Genomic DNA, 19,628 nt, shown 5'->3' with positions numbered 1-19,628 from the left:
CAAGGGAACAGTGTCTGGTCTCCCTTAGATTGGCTAAACAGTGATATCTCACCACAGCTCAGCCCTGTGAGACATAATGGTGTCTATGGATGGACCTTTCCCTTAGGGTTACAGTTTGAGCCCTTAAGATCAGCCCTGAGGACAGACTGATTCAATCATGTCACAGGGAACCAACAAATGTCACTATTGATGGCACGCAAACAGATTTAGGCAGTAGAGGATCAGAGGGATTTGTGCTGTTGATCTGAAAGGAGAAGCCTAATGGTGAGAAAGTTTACTCTAGAATGTTTCCACTGTTTCAGTATTATATTCAGCAATGATCTCTGCCAGTTATTACAGTAGATATTGAATTAACTATTCATAGAGTCTGATACCCGTTTGAGATTATAACTTTATTCCCAGGCTGTGGCATGTTCATCTAAAGTGAACAGCAGACAAGACAAATGTCTAAATACACTTAATTAAATAGGCTGTGTGGGAGCTGGAAGCACAAAGGTGGAGTGTATTGAGACGACACTATAAGATACACATAACCAGCATCCAACATGTAATATATACGCCGGGAGTCCGAAAGCAGGTGCAGAAGGTGCGTTTAATATGGAACAGATACAAAAGCACAAACATGGGAAGCGTACTGAACGTGCAAGAAAACCAATAACACCTCAGGACTGATCACAACGGAAGGCTAAATAAAGGGGGAATAATCAGGGTAGTGATGAAGTCCAGGTGTGTCTAATAATGGGGCGCAGGTGTGCATAATGATGGGTTGCCAGGACAGGTAGTTAGTAGACCCGAGGCGTCAAGTGCCAGAGAGGGAGTAGACATGACAGTACCCCCCCACCGACATCGGCCAGCGGGAAGACCCCAAGGGCGAGCAGCGGGCTGGTCTGGATGGTGAAGGTGGAAACCCTTGATGATGTTGGGACACCTCACAGTCCACCAGGTACTGGAGCCAATCCCCACGACGTTGAGAGTTCAGGAGGGATCTGACAGCATAGGCGGGGCTTCCCTCGATGTACAAGGGAGGCGGCGGGGTGTCGTGGGGGACAGCATAAGATCCAGGGGACAGGGTAAGATCTGGTAGTAAATGAGGAGCTGGAATCGGTAAGTTCTCATTAACCCTCTGGAGGACTTTGAATGGCCCTACAAACCGGGGGCTCAGCTTCTGGCAGGGCAGGCGAAGTGGGAGGTTCCTGGTGGAGAGTCAGACGCAATCACCAGGATGGAACACGGGAGCCTCACCGTGGTGGCGGTCCGCCTGCTCGTTTTGACAGCGTGTTGGAGCCTCACGTGGGCAGCTTTCCAAACCTCCTCTGCGCCCCATGGAACCACTTATCCACTGCACAAGCGTCGGTCTGGCTCGGGGTCCACGGAGCCAGGGCCGGCTGGTACCCAAGGACACACTGGAAGGGAGACAGCCCGGTGGAGGAGTGACGAAGTGAGTTCTGGGCATACTCCACCCAGGGAAGGAACCAGGCCCACTCCCGGTCCTGACAGTGACTCCTAAGGAACCTCCCCAGCTCCTGGTTGGTCCTCTCTACCTGCCCATTTGACTGAGGCCGGTACCCAGATGTGAGGCTGACTGTGAACCCCCCCCCCCCCGGCTTCTCCATGAAGGCTCTCCATACCCGTGACGTGAATTGGGGACCACGGACGGAGATGATGTCCTCCGGAAGGCCATAGTGTTGAAAGACCTGCTGGAATAGTGTCTCAGCGACCTGGAGAGCGGTAGGGAGACTAGAGAGAGGGATAAAATGGCAAAATTTGGAGAATGTGTCCACAACAACCATAACAGTGGTGAAACCATCAGACGAGGGAAGATCAGTAACAAAACCTATGGACAGATGGGACTAAGGTTGCTGAGGCACGGGTAGGTGAAGGAGTTTCCCTGCTGGAGCGTGCCGGGGTGATTTGGATTGGGTACATATAGAGCACGAGTTGACAGTGGGCAACGTCCTGCACCAAGGTGGGCCACCAGTACTTCTTGGAGGGATTAGATGGTGCGAGTGATACCTGGGTGTCCAGCGGCAAGGGATGTATGTTCCCAGGTCAACAGCCAATCTCTCACCACCGTGGAGATGTAAATGCATTCTGGAGGGCAGGTGGCAGGAGTGGGTTCCCTCTCCAGAGCCTGGCGGATGTCCACATGTACGTCCCAAAACACAGGGCCAACAATACGGGAGAACCGATTGATGGGCTGGTGGGCACTTACCGGACTCTCAACCGGCGTGGAACCACAGGGTATGAGGAAGCAGGTCCTCTGACATCCTGGTCCCCAGGCGGTGATTTTCATGCTCGATCATGAGATGGTGGGGTTGTGACTTTGGAGCCATGGGTGGCCGAGGATTACCTTGTGTACGGGTGCGATAGTGATGAAGAAGGGAAGGGTTGCCTGGTGCATGGGTCCCATGGTGATGGTGAGTGGTGCGGTGATGTGAATAATTGTGCCGGACACCAATGGTCACATATCTAGGGCTTGGACAGGAAAAGGAGAGGAGAGCAGGTATGAGGTTAAGTTCAGAGAGGAGGTGAGGGCCTGGTAAATGAAGTTCCTTCCCAGCGGCACCAGAATCCACTATAGCTGTAGAGACAACATTTGAGGGACAGCCAGCCAGTGAAATAGGAACCATAAGGGGTTTGGCGGAATATGATAGTAATGGAATACTCACGCCTACCCCGGGAGACGGAAGGTCACAGGGCCGTCCCTCTGCTCTAGTGGACCCCGAAGCTGGTGCCCCTCCTGGCCGCAATAGGGACAGAGCCCCAGCTGTCTCTGTGGCCCCTACCTCCATGTGTTCAGGCTCTGCCTCAGGACAGCTAAAGGAGGGAGGCGAGTGGCGAGGTGGACACCGCACTCCTGAAGAAGGAGCAGTCCACTGTGGAATAGAGTGCGGAGTGTCAGCTCATTCATTACGCTGGAGGCTGCCACAGTCCGAAAGGTGAGGGCGTACTCCGCAGCTGTCTGGGCACCCTGCCAGAGCTGGAAAAGTCACACCTCCCTCTCTACCCTCTGGAGGATGGTCGAAGACCGCCCTGAACCTCTCATAGAAACCCAGCTCCTCCTCTCCCAGACGCCCGTAGTCCACTTCAAAAACCCGTCCGGTCAACAGGGAAATTATTGTGGACCTATTGGTGATGGGGGCTCCCGTCTGATAGGCGAAATAGAGGGAGCACTGGAGGAGGAAGCCATGGCAATTCGATGGAGTGCCGTCATATTCGGGCATCGCTGACCTGGGCGGACGACTGGGTAGGTTGGGAGCTGGCTCACTGTGACCACCCGTGGTAGGAGGCCCTCTGATAAGGGTATGGAGAACCTCGCTGGTGGTGTTGAGGCAGTGGAGAACGTGGAGAACCTCCATGGCCGTACCCAGTTTCACCAGCTGGTCGTGGTGTTGATGGAGTAGATGACCTTGTTCATTAACCATCTGGAAGAGGGTTGAATCTTCTGCTACTTCTATATTGTGAGGTGTTGTTCTGTAACGTATACACCGGGAGTCAGAAAGCAGGTGCAGAAGGTGCGTTTAATATGGAACAAATACAAAAACACAAACATGGGAAGCATAGTGAACGTGCAAGAAAACCAATAACACCTCAGGACTGATCACAACGGAAGGCTAAATAAAGGTAATCAGGGTAGTGATAAAGTCCAGGTGTGTCTAATAATGGGGCGCAGGTGTGCATAATGATGGGTTGCCGGATAGGTAGTTAGTAGACTGACAACATTGAGCGCCGGAGTGGGGGAGCGGGAGTAGACTGACAACATTGAGCGCCGGAGTGGGGGAGCGGGAGTAGACGTGACACAATGTGTATATAAATATTAGGGAAATTGGCAGTATTGTATTACACACCCCACAGGGCGCAGTGCACGTGTACGTCAGTGCAACGTCTGATTTTGATTTAGATTTGATTGAGTTGTCAACTAACATGAATTCAACATGAAATCAAAAAATGTTAACCATGTCATCAGATTTTAGTTAAAAGCTGGGTGAAAAAAATGAAAAAAAATTCCATTATTATCAAAAGATCTTGTCACTCGATTTGAATGAACAAAAACCCACGGGCCCACACGGGACCGAGAGGGCGATTAAAAGATTCCTGCAGGAACAAGCTCCTCTGGTCTCCATACTGATTTGACTAATGCCCTTTTAGAGTGCATGCCCATGTTAGGGAATTTTAAAGGTTTTAAATATGAGGCCCTGGGGGAAAAAAGATGCACACATAAGTTACGTTTTGAGGTAATGCAATGTAAATATTGATTGCAATGCATTATCTGGTGAGGAATTGACATCAATGCTTGGGATATCATTGGCATATAAATAATTGAGCTATACATAATTAATGGCACAAGAGGCTAATGGAATAGTCTGTATAATCAATGCTATAATCAATGCTTCGCGTTACTGTATAATGCAGCAATGTACAAGGTAATGTACAATTTTTTCTTTGACGGTAAATTGACTGCACCCTTGATTCAGCAAAGTATCTACGTTTCTCTCTCTTTCACATGCACACACACACAGAGACACACACTGGGAAAGGCATCTGCATCTTCCAGAGTATGGGAAGATCTTGAATCTCGGGGGGAGGGAGCATTCACATTGAAATGGGGAATAGAAGCTCAATCAATATCACAGCGCACCAGCTCTAAGCTTTAAGGACTAAACAAAACAAAATGTCTCGATGCTCACTAAAGAGTCATATTGTTCATCTCAGAGAACAGAGCATTCCAAGACTGACTTATGAAAAAAAAGGGGAAGAAGAACAAACACTCCTTTTGTTCTTTGATTCATCATTGATATCAGCCTGACTACAGTAATAACAGTGCAATCAAGACAGAACATGTCATGGAAAATATTTACAGGGAAGAGACAAGTTCTTTGTGCTAATTTGAGTTTCATTAGAATGGGCGCTGTAAAAAATTCAGTCAGTTTATCTTGGACTCGTTTATCTTTGTTTTTGTATATCCATTCTTCTCCACAGAGTAGGATGTCAGAGGATTCTACAGTATGTAAATTGGGGCAGTCAAATAGCAGCACATCATCAGTACAATGATGTGCAAGGACAATGTCATTTTGGTGTGCTCCTTTCAATCTACTTCCTCCACATGTAACTGGCTAGACCAATGTGCAGGCCTAATTTATTCTCCATGCACCTACTGTACTGTCTATGTGTTATTGTGAAGCAGAGCAGGACTTTGATTAGCAGGATTCTCCTTATCTCTAATGGTCAGAGAGGCTAATTCCCAGAATATGAATGAATGAAAGACTGTTGGGCTCTGGGAGAGACAAGACAATAATTGGGCAGCACAGTACACCACCTCTTCCCTCTTCCTCTGTTTAAGAGTTTAAAGAGTGGACTATCCTTAAGCAAAGCCTCACATCGATACATTACTTTTATTTTGATGGGGCCAATCAATCACCAAGTAGTGTTGTGCTACCATAAAGCTCTCTGAAATATTACTCTTCTTACTCTAGTGGACAGAAATGTATACCCCAATGTAGACCTTTGTAGACCTCAACAATGTCTGTGTGGCATTGTACTGTTGGTTAGATTAAGGTTGTGAAGGTAAAGAATAATAAATATCTCAAATATAGCAAAAAAGGGAAGATAAAATACTTAATACCAAAACATACATTCATACTTATCAATTTATAGTAATTTCAGATCTTCTTTGCCAAAAGTATTATTTCCTGTAGATATCCTTATAATTCTTCACCAGGTAGAAAGGACACAGGTCTTCTAATCCAGTGTTTGATTCACAAATTCACTAAAATGTTCTGATACACTCCCATAACACTATGTAAATATCACTCCCTCCATAGAAGAGTTCATCTGGGGATAGAGCTGCATGGAGAAGTGTATGCCTTTGTTCTTCTCCTAGGGGAGGACTTCAGTCTAGCAGGTAGCATCAGATTTTTCACATCTTTCATCATTTTGAAATGGAACAGCCAAATCAAATGTTTATTTTTCTGTTGTTAGATTTGTGTTTGACAGTTCATCCACTCGGAAAAATGGCCAAAGGTACAAATGTGGAAGCTGTTATTGCACTTTCTGTGTGTGGACTCTTTCTTTCTATTGGGTTCTTTACATTGTGTTTCATTTATGTTAAACCCCATTGAACCATTATTATTGTGTCATAGATTAAACAAAATTCAGAAAACCTGTGTGACATAAAATAGCATTCAATGATGGTCCAATGGGGTTGAACATGTCATGTCCATACAGTATTCTTCTTCCAATGGTCTGTATGATTAACATGAAAAGTCAAGCACACATTGAAAACATTCACAATATACAGTTACTGTATGTCTCTGATGCTTAGATACAGAAAAATAAACATGTTAAGTTCTTTAAATATCTAGCAACACAATACCATTGATTGGATAACACACTCATTAAATGCCTGTTAAATGCCAAAATAGGCAACACCCATGTTTTACTAACCTCTTTCGAGGGTATTTTAGGATGTTGTTTACCTCACACTGTGGTGATCCCAAACACCAGCAGAATGAAATGACTGAAAACATGCACCTTGTAGTGTGGAAAAGATTTTTATTACAAAACCAATTGATTAATTGCAAACAGATACACTTATTTAACTAAAGTATCCAAAGATCACTTGTGATTTGACTATTTACAATGAGTAGTGCCCAGCATGAATCCTTTAAGTATCTATACCACTGAGAGGTGGCAATTGAAATGCTTAAATAAATATCAACCTGTAAAAAACATAGTACATAATACCAAAAATATGTATTAGTCAACAAGAAGGGGTATACGTTCATGTTTAAATTCCCTAGTAGTAGGCAAACTGGATTTTGTGTGATGATTCTGTCTCATCTTGAAACTTCTGAGATTAATTTGGGATACATGAAAATTATAACAAAAATCTTAATTTTTGGCATTACTCAGTAAACTCTAGTCAGACAGCCAGATTACTCTGAACAGCTATAATCAGCATGTATTAGGACCAGGTTTGCTTCATGACGGGGAAAACATCACAATTCACAAGCTCATGATCAAAACCTATGCTGTTGCCCTTAATCCAATGTCCATTCACACAGGCATGCTCTGATAGTCATGTTCCCTTCGGAGACAGTTCCTCTGTAGAAAATCCTCAGATATCGATGATGGCAAAGATCTCAGGCTTGTCGATGTCATGGACCTGCATGGCTGAGTAAGTGATGGCCTTCACCTCTGTCCCCTGGAGAGACAGATGGTTAAGTGACACTTTAAAAAAAACACTCAAATACAAACATTTGTATTCAGAAATGACTCGTCTCAATCAATGAAAACAGTCTGATAGGCCTAATAATCATCATGTATCTTGTTTTAGTAATAGAATACAAATCTCAAAACAAACTGTTTTGGGCACAACATTTTCATCAGGGCATAAATGGTAATTCTGTTTCATGGTCAGGATAGTCAGACAGCAGACCTCTGTGTGGTCAGTTCAGGCTAGAGAAATTGAAAGATATCAGGATTATCTCCCATTTGCTTACCTGTGGATGCTTGACCAAGCTGAACTCGTCTCCCCACCTACAACAGCAGAGAAAAACTGAATGATAGGCATGGAGGGAAGCTGAGAATGGAAACAGACCTCCAGGTGTAGGAACTAAGGGAGGGATTAATGATAACATGCAAGCCATGTCTTTCTCAGGGTAGAATTAAGTCAAATAACCTAAAACCAACCCACCATATCCCCTCACACAGTTTAACCTAGGAGTAATGTAAGTGGCTCAAAAGAGGACCAATCACGTGTCGTGTCTTTGGCGTCATTAAAAACGGAAGACCTGTTTATCAAATAACTCTCTGTAATTATTATTACGCAACTAAACTGATTAATTGTGTAACTGTAATTAACTAGGAGGTCGGGGCACCAAGGAAATAATTCAGATTACAAAGTTATAATTTTCCTAATATAACTTTCAGATATTATAATATGTGATTGATTAGCCTCCTTTAATGATGTGTTAGTTTACCTCTCATTCCAAACGTCGTAAATTGTTGGTTATCTGCACGAACCGTCTTCACTATGAGTCATCCATACATCAATTGTCTTAAAATCATTTATTTACTAAACTAAATAATTCAACAGAAATGCAAAACAAACAGATATGGTTACAAGGAAATGATAGGAGAATGTGCCCTAGTGGGCTAAATCGGCATGTTACACAAAAGGGGGGTGGGGGCAGCGGAGAAGACACTACAGAGTTGAGAAATATTAACAATTGCAATATATATACACACAGTGTGTGTCGTGTCTCTCTCTCTATCTCTATGATACCAAATTCCTGACTGCAGACTAGTAATTAATATCAAAGACTTGTTCTTATTCTGTATCGATAGTATAATAGTTTAACCACATGGTATGGTTAAAGTTCAGTAGAGGGATGCATGGTCAAACCTATTAGCCAACTCGTAATGGGGTGGAGGCCTGGTCTGGTGATAGAAATCCTGGGTGGGGATTTTATTCAGAATGACAGAAAAAGGCTGTCTCATGACGCCAGGTCTCGTCTGTTCATGGGGGCGTGCTGATGACTTGGTAAAACTTTAAAACAGAAAATACAATTCTCTCACATTAACATCTTACAAGCATCCCAACATATTCCAAATAGCTTTATCCTTTTTCATTAATTTTAAACAACCATCTAGATGTAAGTCTCATAGCTGAGGCTAGTATATAAACATTATTATGGTAATATGGCCGTATTGTCTCTCATGAGTTTCACAAAATTGTACCAAACGGACCAGTTCATAGCTGGATTCTTCACCGATCTTTTATACCTTCTCCAGAACATTAATGTCGTTCGGTTCTCCAATTCTGTGAGGTGGAAGAATCCTTTGTTCTCTATACTGTGGCCATGAGGAGAGAATTTCCTCATAGGAATTTACGACCGCTCTCAGAGCCTGGTGTCAGAAGTATAGAGGTCGGGGGATGGTGCATAGAAAAGGCCTGGTGCAGAGGGAGGGGGGTCAACTGTGCTCGCTGTACCCAAAGAGGGCAACGTCATGACACATGCGACTGTAAATTAGTGAGCAAAAACGCGTGTGTGTAACTTTAGATCTACTTACACAATAGAGCGTATTTTAAAGTGCATCCTGTCAATGTGCAAAACTTTCACTTCCTAAAAGACAGAATTTATGTTAGGCAATACCTTATTATCGTAACTGCTAAATTAAATTGATAGTTGCCATGTCTTTTTTAAAGTGTATTACATTTGATGCAGGAGATATTTGAAACAAACAATGGCTCATTGGTAATTAACTTAGCTGTGAGGAGGGATACAAGATACATGCACACTTGTGGTAAATGTAATAACATGTTACCTTCCAGTTGTAATTATGTTTCGAACCTAAAACATGTTTTTGCAATGCAATTATACAGACAGGCACCAAGAAAGCTAAACATCTATTGATGGGGGTAGGAGAGCGAGCTCCATGAAGTCCCACTGGCTAACATGACTAATCATTATTATGTTGAAGGCCCTTACTCTGGGAATGAAGAAAAGATCTGCACTGAATTTGAATAACCAGTCATCAAGGAAGTGGAAGAGATTCCATGTCGTCACCTGTCAAGAAACAAAGAAATTATAAGAATGTATTGAATGCAATGGTATTTAATATATTGACCCATAAATTAAACAATCTGCTTCATGAACTCCCCCTATGAGTATTATGCCTGTTTTTAATCCATCTCACCTTCTAACCCCACTTCTACTGTGTCAATGGGCTCAACTGTCTCTGTATCTGTCATGTACCCAAATATTGCCATGGCACACTGCTCAAAAGGCCTCTTCCAGCGAGTCTCCCCAAGAGTGGAGCCTGGGAACATGCATAAAAGTGATGACACACATGCAAGATAAAGCCACTGATTAGGGTGAAGTTACAGATCACTGATCTAAGGTGCTCTGCATTATCAGGTAGGCTTTGTGAATTTCACAATAAAAGTGTTGCCAGTAGCCACCTTACACTGTTTAAGGGTAGTAGCAGCAGTTGCTGTAGTTCAGGTAATGTAATCAACTTACTGTACATCAGCATTGTGGTCCAAATCTAGAGAGAAACCAAATGACAATATGAATACATAAATAATTCATGTTTTGGCACCGGTGACGTGGATGTCGACACGGAACACAAACCGGCTGCGCGCTTGCGCCATCGTATATAAATGTATTTTGTCCCCCTACACGCAGGTTAAAATATCAAAACAAACTCTGAACCAATTACATTCATTTGGGGACAGGTCAAAAAACATTAAACCTTTATGGCAATTTAGCTAGTTAGCACTTGCTAGCTAATTTGTCCTATTTAGCTAGCTTACTGTTGCTAGCTAATTTGTCCTGGGATATAAACATTGAGATGTTATTTTTCCTGAAATGCACAAGGTCCTCTACTCCGACAATTAATCCACACATAAAAAAAGTCAACCGAATCGTTTCTAGTCATCTCTCCTCCTTCCAGGCTTTTTCACCGGCAACACAGTTTGTCTTTCAATCACCCACGTGGGTATAACCAATGAGGAGATGGCACGTGGGTACCTGCTTCTATAAACCAATGAGGAGATGGGAGAGGCAGGACTTGCAGCGCGATCTGCGTCAGAAATAGAAAGGACTTCTATTTTACACGGAACCCAAACCGGCTGCGTGTGTGCACCATCATGCATAAATGTATTTTGTCCCCCCACACCAAACGCGATCACAACACGCATGTTAAAATATCAAAAACTCTGAACCAATTATATTAATTTGGGAACAGGTCGAAAAGCATTAAACATGGAATGGCAATTTAGCTAGTTAGCTTGCACTTGCTAGCTAATTTGTCCTATTTAGCTAGCTTGCTGTTGCTAGCTAATTTGTCCTGGGATATGAACATTGAGTTGTTATTTTACCTGAAATGCACAAGGTCCTCTACTCCGACAATTAATCCACACATAAAACGGTCAACCGAATCGTTCCTAGTCATCTCTCTTCCTTCCAGGCTTTTTCCTTCTCTTGACTTTATATAGCAATTGGCAACTCATAAATTAGGTGCATTACTGCCACTGACCTCGTTTGTCTTTCAGTCACCCACGTGGGTATAACCAATGAGGAGATGGCACGTGGGTACCTGCTTCTATAAACCAATGAGGAGATGGGAGAGGCAGGACTTGCAGAGCGATCTGCGTCAGAAAAAGAACTGATTTCTATTTTAGCCCTCGACAATGCAGACGCTCGTTGGCACACGTGAGCAGTGTGGGTGCAATATTTGAATAACATTGATTTGTACATTTATTTTGCAACGCTCACGCACGCGACGCGAGCGGTGTGGTCAGCCTATATTAGCCCTTGGCAACGCAGAAGCTCGTTGGCGTGCTCGAGCTGCGTGGGTGCAATAATTGAATAACAGATTTCTACATTTATTTTGCAACGCTCGTGCACACGACGCGAGCGGTGTAGTCAGGGTATAACAGGCTGACCACACCACTCATTGCAAAATAAATCTCCCAATCTCCTCATTGGTTTATAGAAGCAGGTAGCCACGTGCTATCTCCTCATTGGTTGATATTTTAACCTGCGTGTCGTGATCGCGTTTGGTGTGGGGGGACAAAATACATTTATGCACGATGGCGCACGTGTGCAGCCGGTTTGGGTTCCATGCACCTCTCTGATTCAGAGGGGTTGGGTTAAATACGGAAGACACATTTCAGTTGAATGCCTTCAGTTGTACAACTAACTAGGTATCCCCCTTTCCAGTTTTTACTGTACTACAATACAGTAGAGTGGGCTAAGGTAAACATTCAATTCAATATGCCAGGGTAATCATCTACTAGGCCTACTGTAGTAGGATGTCCCTTGGGGGTATCCGTACCTATGTATGACATGCGAGGGTTAGGTTATGTATGTATGGACATTCAAAACTGGCCGAAATGGATCAGGCGCTTTGAAAGGTACAGGGTAGCATCAGGCTTAAACCTGAAAAATGAGGCATTTCAAGTTAATACACTGATCTACTCTATGGGTGATGAAGCCGAGGATATATTAAATGCTTCAACGTTGACTGAGGAAGAGAAACTTAACTACAGTGCCATTAAAGACTGTTTTGAAATGCATTTTGTAGGGAGACACAACATTATATTTGAGAGAGCTAGGTTTAATATGCACAAACTGGAGCAGGGTGAAACCACCGACAGTTTTATCACAGCTGTTCACAAACTAGCAGAACATTGTCAGTTTGGCGCACTCAGGGAAGAGCTGATCCGAGTTCGGATTGTAGTGGGAATAAGAAATATCACTTTCTGAAAAGTTACAGTTGGATTCCCAGCTTACCTTGTCCAAAGCTGTAAACCAGGTTAGGCTGAGTGACACAGTAAAAAGACAGCAGATGATACTGAGTGACAGCAGCTCCTTGCAGAGCGAAGAGGGTGAGGAAATAAATGCATTTTCATACCGAGCTAAAAGAAACAGAGGGGAACACAGAACAGAGACAGACGTGGAGAAAACAATCACAGACAGCACCAGTAGCTAGTTCAAGTGTTTGTCGCAAATGTGGGATATCCCCTTTCCACAGATGGATTGATTGCCCAGCAAAGGATGCGGAATGCAGGAAATGTCACAGGAGAGAACAATTTTCAGCTGTCTGTCGATTAAAGCAAATGCATGAGGTCTCAGAGGAGATACAGCAGGACAGCATGTTTCTGGGAGAAGTAAAGGAAAACAATGCTGGCTGGCATTCAGACATTAAACTCAATGGGGAGGTTGTGTCATTTAAACTAGACACTGGGGCAGCAGTGACAGCTATCCCAACTAGGCTGTATAGCTATAGCAGAGATGGCCCTTTGCTCTCTACAAACAAAAAACTGTATGGGCCCAGTAATAAGATTTTACCAGTGGTAGGGCACTTGGTGATTAAACTGGAGAGTAAAGACAAAAGTGCCATCCAGCCTGTCTTCGTCATTGACTCTCTAGCCAGGCCGTTGCTGGGGCTGCCAGCAATTGAAGCATTGCAACTCATTGAGAGAGTGAGCGAATTGGAGGACCCAGGTGAGGTTTTCCCAAAAAAATTCCCAAAAGTGTTTTCTGGTCTAGGAAAGATAGGTGACTACAAAATCCGCCTGAAAGAGGATGCTGTCCCCTATGCCCTTACCACCCCCCGCCGTGTGCCTATCCCTGGATTGGCCAGAGTAAAGGAAGAGTTGGGGAGGATGGAAGAAATTGGGGCAGTGTCTAAAGTAGAGAGTCCCACAGACTGGTATGCAGGGATGGTAGTGGTCCCAAAAGCCAATGAGGACATAAGGATCTGTGTGGACATGACTAACTTCAATGAGGCACTCTGCAGAGAGAGACACATCTTAACATCAATGGAGCAGTCACTGGCTCAGTTGGATGGTTCACAAGTCTTCACAAAGCTGCATGCCCGCTCAGGTTTCTGGCAGATAACGCTGTCATCAGAGAGTAGGGCACTCACAACGTTTATAACACCGTTTGGCCGTTACTGTTTTAATGTTTTGCCATTTGGAATCGCTTCCGGTCCTGAGCATTTCCAAAGACGCATGTCCCAGCTGTTGGAGGGGCTGAGTGGCATCATATTCCACGAGGACAATGTGCTCGTGTGCAGAAGGGACAGAGCAGAACATGATGTAAGGCTCACAGCAGTTCTGACCCGACTCCAGGAGGCTGGCCTGACACTCAATGAAAAATGCACTGTTGCACAGTCAGAGGTCTTGTTCTTGGGACACAAAATCAGTGCAGCTGGAATAGAGCCGGACACGGAGAAGATCAGCGCCATCACAGATATGCCCAGACCCCAGAACGTGGCTGAAGTCAGGACCTTCTTAGGCATGGCCACATATGTGGGTAAGTTCCTCCCACAATTCTCAGATACAACCAAACCTCTGAGAGACTTACAAGCCAAAGAGAATGACTGGTCATGGGGTCACATGCAACAGGTAGCGTTTGACAAAATCAAAGGAGACCTGGCCTCACAGAGAGTGCTGGCCCAGTACTGTCCCCACGCTAAGACAAAAGTATCAGCAGATGCATCATCCTTTGGGCTAGGGGCGGTCCTCACACAGATGCAGGACAACATGGAGTGGCGTCCAATAGCATACATCTCCCGAAGCTTATCCGACACAGAGCAAAGGTATGCTCAAGTGGAGAAGGAGGCGTTGGCTATCACATGGGCATGTGAAAGGCTCAGCCAATACCTTATTGGCCTGCAGTTTACAGCAGAGACTGACCACAAACCACTGTTGGCTCTGTTAGGGACAAAAGCACTGGACGACTTGCCTCCCAGAGTTCTGCGCTTCCGCCTCAGATTACTGAGGTTCACCTACAAGATGGTGTATGTGCCAGGGAAGGCACTGATCACAGCAGATGCACTCTCCAGGGCCCCAATTAAACGTCCATTATCAGAGGAGGAGCAATGTCTAGAGGGTGAGGTACAGGTGTCCATTAATGCAGTAAGGGACAGCCTACCTGCATCTCAGACCAAACTGCAGCAGATTGCAGAGGAGCAACAACGAGACCACATCTGCCGACAGATAGTGCAGCAGTGCAAAAGGGGATGGCCCAGGCAGGAGGAACTGCCTCAGCACCAAAGTGACTTCCACTGTAATGGAGACCTTCTCATGAAAGGACAACGGATAGTTATCCCAGAGACTCTACAACCAGAAATGCTAGACAGAGTGCATGATGGACACATGGGGATAACCAAATGCAGACTGAGGGCTCAACAGTCAGTGTGGTGGCTTGGTCTGAGTCAGGGGCGAAAATCTGATATCAACTTTGGAGGGGACAATTACATTACATTTTCTCAAGAGCAATTCCTGAGGGGGACACCAAAAGTAGTGCTGTAACACATAGCCTACATTGTAATATGGTAAATGTATATTGAGAAACCAAAGAAATAAGGTGTTTGCCGTACTCCTAACTACCGGTACCCAAAACTACACAACAGCAATACCATTGCCTTTAACAAATCTTAGTTCAGTCACCAGTTTAAGTTGTGAGTGGGGGTATCCACGGCATTTTCCAATTATGTTCCTATTTTACAAGTCAAAAAACTTGAGAACCTTTCATAATGTTGCCAAACAAAGACTCAACAAACTTACCTGAGACTCCCTGTCTCTGCCAGTCTGTCCCTGCATATCTGTCCCCAACTCTGCTGTCTGTGTGCCATCTGTTGCCTGCTCTGCCTAATGACATCATTGTGAAACATTTCCATTAGAATTTAATTTCTTTCTTATGACCATTTTTATCAACTAGTCTTTGAGATATTAGGCTACTAGGGTTCTTACTTTGCGTTTTGGTGTACTGAAAAATACTCTGATGTCCGTCTTTTATTTTTCTGCCATTTTTCTACCTGGCTGGCTGGCTGGCTACAACACACACACAGTGTGTAGGTTATTTACATTAGGAGATGGGCTTCTATCATCTTATCTTTTATCATTCTATTTGGGCTTCGATCTAAAAGGTAGCTAGCAAATGTGAAACGGATTAAAATGACAAGAGTTGACAGCTGTATGAGTTCACCATTTACACAACATATGCTGCAACCTTTTGTAATTTTAATAGTTTGTTTCATATTGGCTGGCAACCAACAATAGCTGAATTTGCAAAGCTAGCGAGCACCAATTCCGTTTCAGTGGTGTTTGCTATAATCTTTGCTACCCGGGTTAAATAAAGGTGAAATAAAATAAATAAAAGTTCCCTTGCGACAATTTAGCTTTTGCAACGAGACCATTCAATATATTTAAGACAATGGTAGAAGAGAGTGTAGTTCTGTTCAGTTTGGACTTCAGTTTATCGCTAACCTTATCACAGGGACTTTGAAGCACACATCTGCATGCTGATCTTGGAATAAATTGACGATAGCAAAGATTCCATCTTTGAACAGGCCACATAAATGGAATAGGTACTAGCTAGCTTAATAGTTCATATTTGCGCGCTAGTTCTGCATATTCAGCTAGTGTGTGTGCGTGATTGACTGGATTAACCTCACGTCAGTTACGTTCATTGAGTGCCTTTCAGACAGTAGATACGACCCCTCTGTTACCTTGCCAACTAAGGAACTAGCAGTGGATCAAACCATTGTGAGGCAAAGGGTGGGGGGGGGTCGCAATCTTTTGAAACTTAAAAACGCGCTATTAAGTGTCTATAATCAGCACAATTGCTTTCATTGTGTATTATTAATATTATTTAAATTACATAGTTATGTTTCAGTGATATATTGGGGGGGACAAGTCATATTTTTCCCAGGATGGGAGGGTCGTGTCCCCCACGTCCCCCCCGGGATTTCCTCCCCTGATCTGAGTACTCAGATTGCCAAGCTGGTGGCCCAGTGTGAGGTCTGTACAAAATGTCAACCTTGTCATCCGGAGGCAATGATGGCAACGGAGCTGCCAAAACGGCCATGGCAAAAGGTAGGGGCAGATATGTTCTATTGGGAAAATGACACTTATCTGCTAGTGGTAGATTACTACTAAAGATACATTGAAATAGCAAAGACACCCATAACCACATCAGCTGGTGTAATCAATGGATTAAAGTCAATTTTTTCCAGGCAAGGGGTCACTGAGGTCCTGGTTACAGATAACGCTCCCTAGTTCTCTGCAAGCTCCTTTTCTGCTTTTGCCACAGAATATGACTTCACACATGACCAGTAGCCCCTACCATGCACAGAGTAATGGCAGAGAGAGGCAGAGAGAGCTGTGAAAACAGTCAAGGGACTGATGAAAAAGAACAAGGATCCATACAGGGCTCTGTTAGCTTACAGAGCTACACCACTGCATCATGGGCCGTTGCCTGCCGAGCTCCTGATGGGCAGGAGGCTGCGTTCCTCATTGCCTGTCTCGCCGGCTCAGCTTAAACCCCGATGGCCTAACAGGAAGGCCTTCGCTGAGAGAGACAAACGGCTGAAACAAACGCAAACTGGAGACTTTAATCAGAGACACCGTGCTAAGGAGAGGCCAGAGCTGACCGAAGGTCAACGTGTGTGGATTACAAACTCAGACACCAGCAATAGTGCTGAGGAAAGAGGATGCCCCACGCTCCTATGTGGTGGACACAGGCTCAGAAGAGGTACGAAGGAACAAAACACACCTCAGAGCTCTTCCAGCCACACAGGCCACAGAAAATGCACAAAAAGAGGGTGAAGGAGAGAGAATGCTCACAGAGCCACAAACGAGCCCAAAAAGGGATGTGAAGCCACCAGAGTGGCTGAAAGACTATGTTAAGTGAAGAGAAAACATACTGTTGGGGACCATACCCAGCAAAAAGAGACTGTACGCAAGTTAATGTTCATACTGTGTGATTTAATGCTTTCATACTGTTTCAGGATGTGAAGTAGCATGCTAGAGAATAATACTGGTTTCCAAATTGCATTTCAGTTATGCTTCAGTGGTTATGCATGTTGAGTTCTTGTTCATGGGAGAGGGGAAGATGTAGTAGGATGTCCCTTGGGGGTATCCGTACCTATGTATGACATGCGAGGATTAGGTTAATAAACAGGCTGGAGCTAGAACCTCGTTGTCGCGCGTCCTTATTTTAGATCATACTACACCTACAATATCAATGTGTCAATTAAGCAATTTCTGGTGGTCGAGCTGTGTCTCCTCCGCTAAAGATTCGCTTCCATTGTACATTTCAACAGAAACCCGTTTATGTTAGTGAACTTTAGTCTGATTTGTTAACTAGCTAAAGTATAGTTCAATTAACCACCATGCATGTTCATAACATTAGCTAGCTACACAACTCACATTCATACTTCTTGTTGATCGCCGGGTATTTTGACTTGGTAGCTTTCTGTGACTCTGTGAGATCAAGCTCACGATCATCCATTGTCGACCTTATTTAGTTGATTTGATCCCTAAAATACTGAAATGTTAGACTTGCCAAAACTATAACGTTACGTGCTTGGCTTGAGTCGTATGCCGCGTGCATGTGCTAGTCGGAACTAAGAAACTCGACATGTCCGAGTCGCTAAAAGTGTTACAACTAACTAGCAGGTCGGACATTCCGAGTTTACTAGTTCAGACTAGCACTCGAATGCAGAAACATCACGTCGCTGTGTAGTCACGTAGGTCTCGCGTCAGCCAGGCTACTGAAAGGTATGCCGCATTCAGAATAACTGGGAACTCGGAAAACTCCGATTTCAAGGCATTCAAGACAACTGAACTTGGAAAAAAACAACTCCGACTGGGAAAAATCGTTTTGAACATTCATCCAACTCGAAATTTCAAGTCGGAAATTGGGGTATCTTTATAGAGCTCCAACTTTCCGACGTCAGGATTTGACCTAGTTTTCCCCGAGATTGCAGTTGTCCTGAAATCACCACTGTACTTGCTGTTGAAACAAAATTGACCGATTCAGGAAGTAACAAAGATATCTCGCGTTTTGCGATCGTCGGATATATATAGATATACAATCTGGAATAATAGAGACATAAAATACAAAAACAAGTATTTATTTTTCCAGGTCTGGTTTGACAACAGCATTATCTGGGTTAAACAATTACTGAATAATGATGGACAACTATATGATTATCCAGAATTCATGAGAACACACGATGTTACATCCACTCCTGAGGAGTTTCAAATAGTTGTTAGAGCTGTCTCTTTTAAGGTGCTATTCTTCTTTTAGGAGAATATAACAATACTCCAAGTGCAACTGTTGAGGATTTTGTAGCACCAATTCAGCTAGAAGGAATTTACATTTTAAACTATTAATGTAATAACATATATAAGAAAACTCTGTCAAGATGTAAACTATTCCCTCTGCTAGAATATACAAGAATGCAGCCCTAGGACAAGTGAAATGGAAGAAAGTTTCGTTGTTGTCTAATAAGACGAAATAAGTATCACACAAACTCATTCTTAGACTGTACCCTGTAAAGACCTTTATTGTACACAGATACAAAATTGCTATTGATAACAAATGTGTATTTTGTGGTTGTGACCCAGAGACTCTAGACAATTTATTTTGGGACTGTTTTTATGTCCGAAGATTTGGGAGTGAATTAGAAGATTTTATGTTAAAATAAACTACTATTAATGTTAATTTGAACGACTCTGATATTATGTTTTATTTTTGATCCAAATTATATGGACCCCGATTTAGCTTTCATTGTTAATTTGTTTATTTTTCATGGAAGATTCTTTATCCATAAAATTAAGTGGGCGGAGAACAAACCCTTCTTCACATTGTTTAAGATAGATTATTTTGAAATTCTCAGTAAGTGTAAAAACAAAAAAGCAATTTATCTCGACATTTAATACCACTGAATGTTACGGTTATGTACTCCTGTTTGTATATTTCTGTTTTGTTTTATTGTTCATAATAATACAAGTAATACAATAATAATAATACATAAATAAAAACGTTTTGCGGTCGTCATTAGTTACCACAGCAACAGTCATAAACCCCACGCATTTCTACCATTTATTATTTTTCAACCAAACCCTAACTTCAATCCTAATCTTAACCACACTGCTAACCTTATTCCTAACCCTAACCTTCAATTAAGACCAAAAATAAATTTTTGTTAGAATTTTTACGATATAGCCAATTTTGACTTTATGCTGTGGTCAGTGCAACCTAGGATCCTTGGGACTTACATACCCCTAACCTTACCAAAACCCTTACCTTAATCAT

General features: G+C 43.4%; 1 pseudogene; it reads right to left on the bottom strand.

Moving 5' to 3' along the window:
- Nucleotides 1-6,536: 6,536 nt before the first annotated feature.
- LOC106581134 (protein archease-like) lies at nucleotides 6,537-18,303 on the bottom strand (annotated as a pseudogene).
- Between the last annotated feature and the right edge of the window lie 1,325 nt (nucleotides 18,304-19,628).

This window comes from Salmo salar, chromosome ssa01 (genome assembly GCF_905237065.1).
Source record: "Salmo salar chromosome ssa01, Ssal_v3.1, whole genome shotgun sequence".
Lineage (NCBI taxonomy): Eukaryota > Metazoa > Chordata > Actinopteri > Salmoniformes > Salmonidae > Salmo > Salmo salar.
The sequence above is the reverse complement of the archived record's forward strand: the minus strand, read 5'-3'. Positions and strand labels throughout refer to the sequence as shown.